This window comes from Erpetoichthys calabaricus, chromosome 4 (assembly GCF_900747795.2).
Source record: "Erpetoichthys calabaricus chromosome 4, fErpCal1.3, whole genome shotgun sequence".
Taxonomy (NCBI): Eukaryota; Metazoa; Chordata; class Cladistia; order Polypteriformes; family Polypteridae; genus Erpetoichthys; species Erpetoichthys calabaricus.
Genome location: NC_041397.2, coordinates 300,828,933 through 300,842,433, shown reverse-complemented (window position 1 = coordinate 300,842,433; position 13,501 = coordinate 300,828,933). Strand labels below are relative to the sequence as shown.

The following is a 13,501-nucleotide window of genomic DNA, read 5'->3' as shown; positions in this document are numbered from 1 at the left end:
GTAGAATGTCGTAAACTAAACTTCTTCCTAAAATCAATGTTTAATCAATTACTTAATTTACCCCGTCATAAATTAATGCAGCACATTAAATGCTTTGTGTTACGTTCCCCGACCCAGTGGTTAATCAGTACGCTTCTTAAGCGATCACCATACATAATCCATTCACTTCATGATATTCCTGCTTTCTGAGAATTTAGAATGCTAAGATAAATACTTGATATCATTTTCATGATGAAATGCATTAAAGCAGGTATTACACATGCACGGTAGTGAGGCGGTAGTGCTGCTCCCTCGCAGTAAGGGGTCCCCAGGTGTATGTTCAGCGTAGAGAACTTTATGGCAGGTGTGATGAGGCTCCAAAAAACTGGATGTATGAATAGCTATCGCACAGGTTTAACTTAAATATTGTGTAAATGTTGGGTCGGAGACACGAACACAGAATTCAATGCATGTTCTTCTGAGCGGGCTATCTTTATTGCATGCATGCTGTCTCTATCTGACGTAGGCTACCAAAACCCCAGTTCCTATCCTTCCTTTTTCTTTCACCACATAACCACATAACCAATCACCACACGATAAACGTCTTTGTGAAATTAAAACTAGTTATAAACGTAGCCCACAGAGTGTTCAGAACTTTAAAAATATCTTCGTTATACATGTTTAATTATGCCATCCATTCAGAGTTGCGCCCATCTCTGAACGAATCACTTAACACAAAGCATTTAATGTGCTATATAACTTATGACGGGGTTTGAGAAAATCTAGTAAATTAAATATTCATTTTATGATGAAGTTTAGTTTATGATGTTCTACTTTATTGACAAATTACGAGAATAAAGTCAAAAGAATATATTCTCGTCATAAGTGTCAAGATTAAAGTGGAAATGTCGAGAATAAAGTCAAAATGTTGTCACACTATTACACAGTACCCAGGTACATTACACTGTATTGAAAACAAATAAAACAAGTACAACTTGGCTTGCAGTATTATCCAGTAGTACAGAAACAGTATTTACACATCTGACCTTTTAAAACTAAAGCATCTCCAGGCGACAGATGTGACTGCTTTTTTTCGGCTCTGTCCATTTTCACCGCGCGGAATACCTATGCTACCGCCCACTATTTGGTGGTGTAGCAGTGAAAAAGAGCCCTAGTGCAACAAATCTGTGCTTAGCAGTGTAGCAGTGAAAAAGGTCCCCACTTGAACAGTTTCCCGCTGTGGAACGTTCCGAACGTCGTTTAGGCAATTTAAACCGGTGTTGCGGTATAAGAAAAATCCATATCATAAAAAAAATAAAAAATGGTTTTCGGTATGAACCGGTATACCGCCCAGCACTAATAACACTACTAAATTAAGTATAAATTAAATATGTATTGTATATGAAAAAAATTCATAAACCACTTATATACAGTATATACTGTGGATTCAGAAACTATTCAGAACCCTTCACTTCTTTCACATTTTGCAACCTTGTGCTAAATGTTTTTCCCCACATCTAGCAACATTTTATTAAAAATTGTATTCAAACTCTTTCCCCAGTACTTAGTTGTCAGTGATTCCAGCCTGGAGTTTTCTTGGGTCTGACGGGACAAGCTTCACACATAAGGATTTGGGAATTTTTCTGCCATTCATCTCTGCTGAGCCTGTCTAGCTCTGTCAGGTTGGGTGGAGACTGTGGTTGGACTGCTATTTTCCAGTCTCACCAGAAATGTTTGATTGGGGTGAAGTATCTGAGTGGCAACTGAATGACCTTTCCAGAGTTGCCCCTAAGGCACTCTTGTTTGGCCTTTCCTTTGTGCTGAGGGTCATTGACCTATTGGAAGGTGAACATTCATCCTATTCTGACATCCAGGGTGCTCTACAGAGATTTCCTCAATGAAAATCTGCTTTAATTTTCTCCTCACCTTCTGACTCCAAACTTGACATAATGCAAGGATGATTTGTATGTAAAGGAATACAAAGTGATGTAAACTAAGAGAATTGATTCAAAGCAGTTGTTGAAATTGTTATCTATGGGTGTAATAAGGTCAAAGAGAGAACTTAAAACCACTTTTATAAAAGGCTGAAGTTTCAATGTCTTACCATGTAGACAGATACAAATCCTGTCCCTTTTGAAAATATATACATTAAAAAGTGGAAGATCTAAAAAAAATATCCAGCTTTGTTTGGCATACAAATTCTGTACAAGTCAGGCATAAAGAAGATACTTTAAAAAAAAAAAAAAAAAAAAAAAATTGCTATGCCTTTATAGTAGAGAGCATTCTCAGTTCTGCATGTACTGTCTTGTACACTACATTGTAAATGTGAACAGCATTATTCTGGAGATAAGCCATTCTATACAGCCCATTTCTGTCTTTTCCACTTGGGACTAGTGATGAACAAACACTGCTGAGTTTGTTTAACCTTGGACATGACAAAAATCATAAAAATGTTTGAACTGTGTAAAATACATTTGAAATTAATCGGGAAGGATGAACTGAACTACTTTTGAGTGGGTTATAATGGTGCAGTGGTCCTTACAAGTGTCCTTGAAGGCTAGGGTAGCAACTGTTCACTCTGCTGGACCAGTTATTGTAGCCCAATAATGTAATTGGAACTGTGAGGCAGCAATAGTAACCATTGAGCCACTTTTGCCTCAAACAACAAAACATACAGACAGAGTGAGTATCACAATCAAAATGCAATAAATGGCCGCAAACTAGCAATGAGAAAATATATAATATATTAAGCTCATAGTGTTCCAATCTTGGATGGATAGAGAGACAGAACTTTTTGTCCACAGTGGGGAAATTTGTCTTTTTACAGAAGCTCTTTAAATAAATAAATATACACACATTTTAGTCTGAAGTCTGAACACACGCTGAAATTACCATAAAGTAAAATTCAGACTTGGCAGGCCCTCTCACAGAGAGACATTATGCAGTCATATTGCTGTTGGTATAAAGGAGCTCCAGTAGTGTTTCTTGACAAACTTTTACTGAATAGTTTGTTGTCTGAAAGTCTTCAGCGTTGGTGTGTCAGAGAGAGGATGTGCAGCATTGTTCATAATGACACTCAGTTTTGTTTTCATTCTCTCCTTTGCTATGACCTACGGGGGTCAGAGTCGCATAACTGAGCTTGTTCTTTTAATGAGCCTGTTAATTTGGTGAGCCTCTCTTGAAATGATGTTACCAGCCCAGCACACCATAGCTTAGAAAATCGCACTGGCCATCACAGTGTTGTAGAAGATACAAAGGATGTCACGTCCCCCATTAAAGGAACAAAATCTGCCACTAAAAAAAACATTTCTCTACCCTTTCTAATGGAGTTCCTCTGTGTGCTGAGACCAGTCAAACCTGTCATTAATGTAGACCACCTCTATATCAATTTCTGGAATAGTGACCGGCCATGGAAGCTCTTTGGTGAAGTGGAAGTCAATAACCAGTTCCTTGGTTTTGCTGATGTTAAGATGCAGACAATTCCCTTTGTCCCATGAAACAAACTCTTCCACCTGACTCCTATACTCTGTCTTATCCCCCTTATCAGTACCACAACATGAGTGCAGAGTCAATCTGAGAATTTCTGCAAGTGACATGACCTGGGGTCTCATGCGTACGGACAAAAGCGGAAATGTGCATACGCACAAAAAATCCAGATGCAAAAATCTGTGCGTACGCCAACTTCCACGTTCTTCCGCTCCATAAATCCCAGTCTGCGTAAAATGTAAGGCTTATGCACACACCTGCTGCCCCTCCCAGAATTATGCCTCTTTGAATATGCAAATCAATATAAATAGCCCTTAAGCATTCTGTGAAAAGACAATGGCAAAAGCATGTGGAGAAAAAGAAGAATTTCAGCTAATACCAAGTAGAGGCAAAGAAAAACGTATTCTTTGTTGGTTTAAGCAGTGATATAAACAACAAAAAGAAGTTGATCGAGTAACAGATTAGCAGAGAAATTCAAAAGTTCAAGTTCAAAAAGTCACAAAGTGCCCAAAATAAATAAGAAGTGGTCAGATATCAAAGTCTCCGTGAAAAGGCGAGTTGTAGCTCACCGTCTTGAGTGTCATATGGAAGCATATTAGGGTACAGAGGAAAAAAAAAGCAAAATAGGCACACAGTTGATGTGAACTTTAATCTCAATATTTCCACCTTAATCATGTAGTTTATTTTGTCATTAAAGTAGAACATCATAAACTATCTTAAAATCATTTCATTTACTAGTTTCTCAAATCCCATCGTAACTAAATTAGCACGTTAAATGCTTTATATTCTGTGTGTTCTTCTATGTGTGTCAATCACTACGTGCTTCTTAAACGGGCTTTCTCTTCTGCCAACGGGACACAGAATACATTACATTCATGATATTACAGCTCTCTGAACAATTTAAATGTTAAAATGTATACTTGCTTTAATTCCTATCATTATGAAAACGATGTCATCTATTAAACATGGGGCCACAGTGGTGCAGTATTAGCAATGAGCTGACACCCCGGCTAGAGGTTGTTCCTGTCTCCCGCAAGATGCTTGCTGCGATGAAATTTATTGCAGCAGTACTGTCTCTGTCAAACATACTAACCCCCGATTCCTGTTCTTCCTTTTTATTCTCCAAGTAACCAATTGCCATACGATCAGCTCTGTAATAGATGCCAAGCCATCTGTAAGCTTAGAACGCCGATTCTTCAAAACGTTTATGGAACATTGAAATATCTTTGTGGTACATGTTTAATTATTCCATCCATCTGTCCATCCAAGTTCACGGCAATCCCACCAAGCATACAGTGCAAGGCAGGAACAATCCCTGAACGGGGCACCAGCTCATCGCTACTGCTGTCCATGTCCTCACATGTTTATATTAAGAGGAGGTTTATGGATGTGATGAGAGAGGACATGCAGGTGGTGGGTGTGGCAGAACAAGATACAAAGGACAGAAAGCTAGGGGTTGCCACAGCAGATCCTCTTTTTCCATAACGGGAGCAGCCGAAAGAAGAAGGTGCATTATTTCAATGAAGTTTAAAACTTATCTGTATAATGTAATAAACATGCTTTACTGCATTTCATCTTAAAAATGATATCAAGAGCTCCAAGAAGATAGCGCTTGGAAATCTAAATCGACTTAGAAGCCAGTTGTCATCATATGTAAATACACACTTTATAAAATGGCTCAGGCTGTGCAATATTATAGCTGCAGTGCAAGTTTACAGTGAGGTGATTGTACTTATAAGTACAAACCGTTCTACCAGGAACAATTGATGGACTGATTGAGTGCGTTTAGAGCACTTGGGATGAAACTGTTTCTCAGCCATGAGGCCCCTGCAAGAAAGACTCTGAAGCGTTTGCCGTACTGTATTGGAGAAGTTCAGATAGATTTTGCGCATGGCTGAGACAGCATGTGCTTGATGCTGTATCCCGATAATCCAATCAGCTGTGCCAAGTTTAGTTTTTATACGTAGCGATGTTAGCATGAAAATGGGTGTACACAACATTTTTGTGCGTACGCACCATTTATACTTGAGGCCCTGGGGCCTCATGTATAAACGGTGCGTACACACAGAAATGTTGTGTACGAACGTTTCCACGCTCAAATCGCAATGTATAAAACCTAAACTTGGCATAAAGCCACCCACATTTCCTCATACCCTGGCGTACGCAATTTCTCCGCTTGGTTTTGCAGACTGGCGGCACCCAGTGTCAAAGCAGTGCTACTGTTCCTGTGTGGTCACCCTTTCTTTCTTAGATCCACATTCCTGATGCGGCTTTATAAATACACCAAAACTAACTGCATATTGTTTATTAGTGTAATGCACCTGATTGTAATTAACCTGCAGCAATATAATGGTCCAGGGAATAGCCATAGTATTCCAAATACCATAACTGCTTTAGCGTTGTTACTCTCACTGCATCTTCTTCTTTCAGCTGCTCCCGTTAAGGGTTGCCGCTGCAGATCATCTTTTTCCATATTACTCTCACTGTACCACTCGGAGTATTTATACCACTTTATCTGAGTGGGGAATCACAGCAGCAGCTGATTGGAAAGAGAATTATCAGTATACAGCATGAAGCAGATGCTGCCCTCAGCCACGGCAAAATGCTTCAAATCCTTTCCTGTATCAAGTTGCGGTTCAGAAAAAGTTTCATCCCGAGAACTATAAACACACTCAAATCAGTCCATCAAGTGCTCCTTGTAGAACTGTTTGTACTTATAAGTACAATCACCTCACTGTAAACTTGCACTACAGTTATAATATTGCACAACCAGAGCCACTTTATAAAACGCATATTTACATATGATGATGATATCATTTTTAAGATTAAATGCAGCAAAATATGTTGATTATATTATACAGATAAAACTTTAACTTCATTTAAATAATTAAACATGTGAGGACACAGTGCCGCAGCGCTAGCTAGTTCATGGATTGTTCCTGCATTGCGTTGTATTCTTGCTGGTGCTGGCGCGACACTGGAAGGATAGATGGATAGAATAATTAAACATGTACTACGAAGATATTTCAATGTTCCTTAAAAGTTTTAAAGAATCAGCATTCTAAGCTTACAGATGGCTTCACGTCTATTACAGAGCTGATTGTGTGGCGATTGGGTATTTGGAGAAAGAAAAGAAAGGACAGGAATTGGAGGTTAGTTTGTTTGAAAGAGACAGTACTTCTGTAATAAATTATTTCATCGAAGGCCGCGCATGGCGCAGCAAGCCTCTTGCGTGAGACATGAACAAGCACTGCACCACCGTGTTCCCATGTTTAGTAACCTGTTTTCATTCCTATCGTCATGAAAAAGATATCACGTATACATCTCAGTATTTAATTATTCAGAGAGCTGTAATATCACGAATGTAATGGATTATGTGTCCTGTCGGAGAAAGAGAAAGCCCGTTTAAGAAGCAGGTAGTGATTCACACACAGAGCACAAAGAAGATCAAATACAGAACAAAGCATTTAACGTGCTACTTTAGTTACGATTTGAGAAACTAGTAAATTAAACAATTTTAAGATGAACTTTACGATGTTCTACTTTAATGGCAAAATAAACTATGTGATTAAAGTGGAAATTTCGAGATTAAAGTTGACATTTCGTGCTTTTTTCCCCACTGTGTGCCAATTTTTTTTGTCTGTACCCTAATAAGCTTTCATATGACACTCAGACAGTGGGCTACGACTCGCCTTTTCACGGCGACTTTGATATGTGACTTCTTTTTTTTTATTTCGGTTCACTTTGTGAACTTGAGCTTTCAAGTTTCTCCGATACTCTGTCACTTGATCAACTTTTTGTTGTTGTTTATATCACTATTTAAACCAACAAATAGTATGTTTTTCCTTTGCCTCCACTTGGTATTCGCTGAAATTCTTATATTTTCCCCTGTGCTTTTCCCATTGTCTTTTCACAGAAGGCTGAGCTTAAGGGCTATTTATATTGATTTGCATATTCAAAGAGGCGTAATTCTGGGCGGGACAGAAGGCGTGCGCACGTGCATTACTTTTCACGCTGATCGGGATTTATGTAGCGGAAGAACGTGAAAGTTTGCGTATGTACAGATTCCTGCATCTGGATTTTTCTGTGCGTATGCACATTCCCGCTTTTGTGCTTACGCCATGTTATAGTGTGAGTTCTACGCACTGCGTTATACATGAGGCCCCTGGTGTTTTATGTATAGTCTTAGGTGTGCAAAGTGAAGAGAAAAGAAGACAGGACTGTTCCTGGTGTTGCTCAAATCCATATCAGAAACACAGTCCTTGAGTCTCTGAAATGGCAGTCTGCTTGATCCATTATCCAGGACCCCATAGGCTCATTCATTTGCATATCTCAGAGTTTACCCCTTAACAGATAGATAGATAGATAGATACTTTATTAATCCCAAGGGGAAATTCACAGGGATGGCAGGATGGTATTGAAGGTGCCGGATAAATAAAAACAGAATCCTCACAATGCTGACTGCTTTGTCCACGTGAAAATTTGGGCACACATTGGCAGTGCCACAAAGCAGCAGCATGGGATTGGCTCATTCCATTGTTTGAAGTCACAGTTCTGGGCACAGCAGGACTGTGCTTTTTTTTTTTTTTTTTTTTTTTTTTTTTTTTTTTCTTTTCTTTTCTTATGTATTTGTGCACATGCTTCATAAACAAAACACCTTGAAAGTAATATCTTTTGTTTTTAATATTGCCTTGGATTGCCTTTTAATATTCCCTTGGAGAAATGAGGTTATTGCGCAGCACTGTGAAGCGCTTTGCTGAATGAGAGGAAGGGATGGTTTTAACGCATGTTTGTAACTGAAACAGCATGTTTCCCCCCCAGTCCTGTGACAGCCATGTTGGCTACACTGCAACTTTGAAGAAAAAATTTCATTGAACAATATCACAGGCCAACAATGCCTATTTGCTGTGATTAACACTTTGATGAATTTCACCAGTCAGTACTGTTTAGGACTGTCCTCACTCACACCACTAGATTCTGGGAAAGCATTTTCCCAATGGTCATGAGTGGGTTTTGCATCCTTATGCTGACCATTTCCTGAGTGGACTTACTTAGTGTTATTAGTGACCTTAGCTTTTGCTGTGTTATGCTAGTTTAATGTTGTGTTGATTGTCTGATTGCAAGAATCACATTGTGTTGTAGACACATAATAAAAACCTAAAATAAAGAACATCAAGAGAAAAAAGGACAACAGGTGTCCATTAGGCCAGGGTAAAAACTACATTTAAGAGACTGTATCTGTGTTCTACCATCCTTTTGCGTGTTTTTGTTCTTTTTTTTTCTTTAATATCTTCTACTTGTCACTATGTAGATGAGAATTATCCTTTTGTGTATGTGCTTAAACAAAGAAGGGAGAAAAGTTTATAAAGGGAATCCAAATAAATCACTTAATCGTCTTTTATTTGACAGGTGTGAAAACATTCCCCTGGCTAACTCGCTAGACGTTTTCTGTTGTACCTGCTGGTCCTTGGATTGACAAGATTGAAAGCTGAAAGATGGTTGGTGCTGAAAGGAACCTGTGAACTTTTTATTTATACTGCTCAAAAAAAATTAAAGGGAAACTTTTTTTTACTTTGAGTATAACATCAAGTCAATGAAACTTCTGGGCTATTGGTCTAGTCAGTTAAGTAGCAGAGAGGGTTGTTAATTAGTTTCAGCTGCTTTGGTGTTAATGAAAGGCCACAGACATTTTTCCCTCCTCATCTTTTCTGACTTTTTTCACTCGTTTTGCATTTGACTATGGACAGTGTCACTACTGGTAACATGAGACGATACCTGGACACTACAGAGGTTGCACAGGTAGTACAACTTCTCCAGGATGGCACATCAATACGTACTATTGCCAGAAGGTTTGCTGTGTCTCCCAGCACAGTCTCAAGGGCATGGAGGAGATTCCAGGAGACAGGCAGTTACTCCAGGAGAGCTGGACAGGGCCGTAGAAGGTCCTTAACCCATCAGCAGGACCGTCATCTGCTCCTTTGGGCAAGGAGGAACAGGATGAGCACTGCCAGAGCCCTACAAAATTACCTCCAGCAGGTCACTGGTGTGAATGTCTCTGACCAAACAATCAGAAACAGACTTCATGAGGGTGGCCTTAGGGCCCAGCGTCATGTAGTTGGCCCTGTGCTCACAGCGGAGCACCGTGGAGCTCGATTGGCATTTGCCATAGAATACCAGAATTGGCAGGTCCGCCACTGGCGCCCTGTGCTTTTCACAGATGAGAGCAGATTCACCCTGAGCACATGTGACAGACGTGAAAGGGTCTGGAGAAGCCGTGGAGAAAGTTATGCTGCCTGTAACATTGTTCAGCATGACTGGTTTGGTGGTGGGTCAGTGATGGTCTGGGGAGGCATATCCATGGAGGGACGTACAGACCTCTACAGGTTAGACAATGGCACCATGACTGCCATTAGGTATCGGGATGAAATCCTTGGACCTATTGTCAGACCCTATGCTGGTGCAGTTGGTCCTGGGTTCCTCCTGGTGCACAACAATGCCCGGCCTCATGTGGCACGAGTATGCAGGCAGTTCCTGGAAGATGAAGGAATCGATACCATTGACTGGCCCCCACGCTCTTCTGACCTAAATCCAATAGAACACCTCTGGGACATTATGTTTCGGTCCATCCGACGACGCCAGGTTGCACCTCAGACTGTCCAGGAGCTCAGTGATGCCCTGGTCCAGATCTGGGAGGAGATCCCCCAGGACACCATCCGTCGTCTCATTAGGAGCATGCCCCGACGTTGTCAGGCATGCATACAAGCATGTGGAGGCCATACAAACTACTAAGTATGATTTGGAGTTGCTGCATTGAAATTTTGGCAAAATGGACTAGCCTGCCTGCCGCATCATTTTTTCACTTTGATTTTCTGGGTGTCTTTGAATTCAGCCTTCTGTAGGTTGGATTATTTTCATTTCCATCAAACAATGGAGCATCTTTTTGTTCCTAATACATTACCATATCAGTCCATATCAGTAGAGATATCCAGGAGGATTTTTTCCATTGAGATCTGATGTGTTTTCAAAGTGTTCCTTTAATTTTTTTTTGAGCAGTTTACTTTGAAGAACCATGTTTTTACTACCCATATATTTATTTTTGTATGCATTTATATATGAATAAATATTTTATTTGGAATTGAAGGTGATGTTTTACTTTCCATATGTAAAATTTTGAAGCCATCTATTCTTTTTTTTAAATACAAACGTTCCATCTAGCTTTATGCAACTAAGGATCATGGGTGCTTGAGCCCATACAAAAATAATTGGTTGTTAAGGCACGCATTAACTTTTGATCAGGTGCAAATTTGTTGCAGGGCCTATACCAAGATGCATGCATGCTTGCACTGGGCCAGTAGGAAATTATCAGTCAAGCTAGCACACAGACGCACACCCCTGATATGTGAGATCATCACTGATCTACATGAAGAGAAAAAACGTGCAGACTCCACACAGACGACAAGCAGCTGCAGGACGCTAGAGCCTGCATCATCACCATGCTGCTACCTATCCACGTAATTCAGGGGTAGGCAGATTTGGTCCTGGAGGGCCATGGTGGCTACAGAGTTTTGTTCCAACTAAATTTCTTAACAAGAAGTCAATTATTGTTATTGATGTATAACATTTTTCTACTTTATTTTCATTGTCTTGGTTGATAAGATTGCCCACCCTTATTTGCTTATTTTAGGCCTGAGAAGCTACATTCACTGTTAATTGCTCCCGATTACCAATAATTTACAAATAACAAAGAAACGAGCAGTTCCTTATTTAACTAATTTTCTTTAACATATCTGTGTATTCATTGTGAATGATCTGATTTAATAAAATATGTTGAAGGAAACTGAGGAGAGAAGAATAGAGAAAGATAGAGAATTACACATTTGCTTCAGGCATCAAATAAATTGGATCATATCCTTGGAGAGGGGTAGGGGGGGATCTTGATACAAGAATGACCTGACATGGCAGAATGAAAAGCCTATTGACAAAGTTTAATAAGATCTGTTATTGGCAAGGATTAGTTTCTAATTCCATTTGGAACAAAAACTTGCAGTCACTATGGCATTCTATGACCAACATTGCAGATCCCTGATGTAATGTATTAAAAATGTTAAGCTTTGATTTAAAGGTCTCAAAGAAGCTTTTTAACTTCATTCCTTGGTGTGCACTCTTCTGGGGGAGAAGAGGTTTTTTGCTAACATTTGTATGATACGTACCTTTGTACTTTTACTTTCTTTTATAAGGAAAGTATTACAATTGTTCAAAGATTCGATGTCGAGATTTTGATGAATCTCAACGTTTTTGACCTCCCTGAGTCTGAAAATGCTATTTTTGAAATTATGTCTGTGTGTGTATGTAAACACAATAACTTGCGTACGCTTTCACTCAGGTCAACCAAATTTTGCTTACAAGTACAAAATGTAGATTTCTATCAACTTTTGGGCTATTTCTGTTAACCGAAAGTGTTATTTTACCTTTTATTCGTGCAGATGCAGAGTCCGATTTATTCAGCTTTACTTTTATAGTAATTGTTCAATATTAATTTGATTTGTTGTTGATGGTTCTTTAATGTGCATAATATAAAAATTATAATCATTGTCTTGCATTTTACTCCTCAAATATCCATCCCCATATCTAAGTATACGAGAGAGTCTAGGGGAGACCACTCCTGATTTTTTGATTTGACACTGGCCCTCTTCATAACTGCCATGTCTTAAAATAAAATAAAGATTAGGCATGTGATGAGCAGTGCCTAGTGCTTGGAGTTCTGTCCAAAGAGTTTGTTTTTTTTTTTGTCTCATCAGACCATAAAATCTTTTTCTTCTGCTCTCAGAGTCCTTTAAATTGTCCTACGTCTGTAACTGAAGAATTACATCCGTCTACCCTCTCTCATCATAAACTCCTCGATGATGCAGATGCTGAGATGGTTGACCTGACAGAATTTCCCATCTCACCAGAGAACATCTGAAGCTCTCTTAGAGTGACCATTGCGTTTTTAATAACATCCCCTCACCCTGATCTATGGCTCACCGCTATTTGATCATGGGGCTCTAGAGAGTTTGTTGGACTTCATAGATTGTTTTTTGTCCTGACCCGCAGTGTGAATTGAGACATTCTATACACAGGTACACATGTGCCTTTCTAAATGAAATTAGGTTTAGGGTGGGCTCCAGTCAAGTTCTAGACACATCTCAAGCAGAATCAAGGCAAACAGGATGCCCCTGACTACAATTTGGAGTTCCACAGCAAGGAGTCTTAAACCTTAAATGAATGTGAGATTTGAGTTTTTCATTTTAATACATTTGTAAACCTTTCTGTTAAATACGTTTTCACTTTGTCATTATGGGTTAGTGAGTGTAGATTGACTGGCAAATATGGCAAAAGTATCCATTTGGAATCGAATCTATAACACAATGAAGTGTGCAGAAAAATGAAGTGGTCCGAGTACTTTCTGAAACCACTTTATAACTGTAAAACGTAATAATGCAGAGATTGCCAATGGTAGGAGAAAAGAAAACCAGACAGGTCTAATTTGTGGCATTGCTACACATTTATTTCTGTCTATTTTTTTAACTAAAGGAGCTTTGTCAGTTTGAGTGATTTAGCTGGGGCCAAGCTGAGAGTAAGAAGTCCAGAGCAGAGCCAGTAGGTCTCAGTGTTGTCAAGAGTTAAATTAATATTTGACTTCTTAATTCAACGTCCAGTTTTGAGTGGCTCGTCATGGCACATTACTCTCAGAAGCTATGTGATTGACTGCAGCAGGCTGAACACCATTGATACCTTTGTGTTCAGGTCTAGAAAGATGGAGGTAAAGCCCTTCGCTTTTCTCAAACTCCTCAGTTATGGCGGCAGCTTCATTGTGGATCACTAAGCAGGCGTCCCTGATAGTGCAGCTTTTCACCGCAGAGCTAACGACGACTTTCAAACCCAACTCTTTAGGTGTAGCTGACTTACTGGAAGCCTTTTCAGGCAGGTCTAGAGTTTCTTTGAGTTTCTTCACCCACATTAGTTGTCCCGTTCCCTTCATGATGCTTTGGAAAAT

General features: G+C 39.5%; 1 protein-coding gene across 3 annotated transcripts in view; it reads left to right on the top strand.

Annotated features, from left to right (window-relative positions):
- LOC114641990 (small integral membrane protein 11-like) overlaps nt 1-13,501 on the top strand; it is a 51,344-nt gene that overhangs the window by 23,460 nt on the left and 14,383 nt on the right. The window contains exon 3 of one of the 3 annotated variants that reach the window (XM_028790994.2): nt 8,875-10,605. The exons of the other annotated variants lie outside the window; for them this stretch is intronic. The gene's annotated coding sequence lies outside the window, so the exon portion shown is untranslated. Of the gene's footprint in view, nt 1-8,874; nt 10,606-13,501 lie in introns of those variants that run through there. 3 annotated transcript variants of the gene reach the window in all.